We start from the raw sequence: 2443 nt of genomic DNA, 5'->3' as shown, positions 1-2443 counted from the left end.
TGCTTTTACCACTGCCCTTGGGGAATCACTTAAGGGGTCCGAGAGAGTCCAGTTTCAGCATTAAAGTGTTGGAGGCCAGAATTTATTTCTTCAATGTCCTGTCTTCCTCATTCCACTCCTGCTTATTCTAGAGTCCCAGATCCGTTCCTCCTTAAAAATAAATAAATAAATAATGGGGAATGTGATTCAGACTTGAGGGATGATTGGTGGAAAGAAAGTTTGGTCTAAAAGGTGAATGTTAGGGGCTGGAGCAATAGCAGAGTGGATAGGGCATTTGCTTTGCATGTGGCCGACCCGGGTTTGATTCCCAACATCCCATATGGTCCCCTGAGCATTGTCAGGAGTAATTCCTGAGTGCGGAGCCAGGAGTAACCCCTGCGCTTCACTGGGTGTGACCCAAAAAGAAAAATAAATAAAAAGTAAATGTTGACAGACTGGATAATGTATCAGAATGATTTGTTGAGCTGCCCCTTTAAGACATGGAGATTTTCCTGCTAAATCATTTCCAAGACTTGAGCCATCTAGATGGAGGGTTTTTTTTGCTTTTTGTTTTTTTTGGGGGGGGTCACACCTGATGATGCACAGGGGTTACTCCTGGCTCTGCACTCAGGAATCACCTCTGGCAGTGCTCAGGGGACCATATGGGACCAAGGCAAATGCCCTACCCGCTGTGCTATCACTCCAGCCCCTATGGAGTTCTTTTTTTTTTTTTTTTTAGTGACAATTATTCCTATTCTTATTCTGCAGCCAGAGGGGCAAGCTGTGCAAAGTTCATAGGACTCCTGCATTTTCTGGCAAACATACAAACAAGTCTCGGAAATTTTTAATCCACCGATCAAGACACTGAGGGAAAGGGGGGCAGTTGATAACTTAACGGAATTTAGTTGTCCAATGAAATTTAATGCTAATTTACTGAAATTCAATCCCCCAAGTCTGCTAGCATGGGCAGAGAGAGATACATAAAGATCCAAAGGGAGGAAAAGAAGAGAGAGCAGTGCTCACTTCCTACACAGAAACAACCCTGTTTGCAGGGCATCCTTGTCCCGCATCAGGAACAGGGGGCAGACACAGCCCAGCTCATGGCCCCACTGTTTCCAGAGGAGGCTGGTGTGCAGAAAACACGAGTGCCTAGACAGCAGGAACGCGCTAGAATCCCCAGACTTACTAAGAGGCTGAAACTTTATTTCTACCACTTAACTAAGGATGGATAAGTATTTTATCTGAACGAGGTGCTAAATGTAACTCTACCACTGATCACATTACACGATAAAAGTAAATCAAGCTAGTATGTCATATACCTTAAATCCCATGTTCTGTTTTTAAATTTAAATTAAAAAGCTTTGGGGCTGGAGAGATAGCACAGCGGGTAGGGCGTTTGCCTTGCACGCGGCCGACCCGGGTTCAAATCCCAGCATCCCATATGGTCCCCTGAGCACGGCCAGGGGTAATTCCTGAGTGCAGAGCCAGGAGTAACCCCTGTGCATCGCCAGGTGTGACCCAAAAAGCAAAAAAAAAAAAAAGAGCTTTATCACACTCAATTTCCTTTGTGCGGGGAGGGGCACACCCGGTCTGCTCAGGTGTTACTCCTACCCTACCCACTTCACTATTTCTCTGTCAAAAATTTTTAAAATGTTAAAAAGGAAGAAGGGGAGTCCTGGATCCTGCAAACACAGCGGAGATCTGATCTGACTTTCCGGGCTCCGCCACTCACTTTACTCTCCCGCTCTTTTACACTCTCTGTTCTAAGAGTTTCTCCTCTAGCCGGATCCTGAGCGAGCTTTAACCCACTCGGCAGGAAGAGGGAGTCTCTGCCCGGCCACAAAGGACAGAGAGGACAAGAGCAGCTGCCCTGGGCATCCCCTTTGGCAGGGGGAAAGGGAGAGGAGGGGCCTGGCTCTCTCGGTCTGTTCTCTGAGCACCAACACTGTCCATCAGGGGCACAGAGTGACCGCTGGCCTCCCCATTACGGGCGCGCCCTGGAGCCAGAAAAACCCGGCCCCTTTTCCGCAGACTTGACGTCCTTCTGCTCCAGGCAGGACTGGACCAACCCCACCCGAGCCCCGCAGCGGGCCTGGACGACCCCAACCGCACCCCGCCACGCAGCGGGCCTGGCCCGACCCATTCTTCTTTCGCTGCTTTATTTCTGCTCCCCCAAGTCTGTCCTCAGAGCCGGTGACTTCACAAAACATTTTCAGCAGCAGCAGGCTGAATACTAATAAATTCAACTTCTGCAAAGTGTTGAGGATGGCACAAATTTGGAAAAAAAACAACAACAAGAATCCATACATCTATGATACGTAACAAAACCAACAAACTACATAGAAATAAAGTTTAGGAACTGGTAAGCCAGTGCTGCAGGCAGGGCGCTGCCTTGCATCCCGGAGAGACCCCCCCAACCCCCCGCATCCCATCTGGTCCCACCAGGAGTTACCCCCAGCACAGA

Source organism: Sorex araneus, chromosome 2 (genome assembly GCF_027595985.1).
Source record: "Sorex araneus isolate mSorAra2 chromosome 2, mSorAra2.pri, whole genome shotgun sequence".
NCBI lineage: Eukaryota > Metazoa > Chordata > Mammalia > Eulipotyphla > Soricidae > Sorex > Sorex araneus.
The sequence above is the reverse complement of the archived record's forward strand: the minus strand, read 5'-3'. Positions refer to the sequence as shown.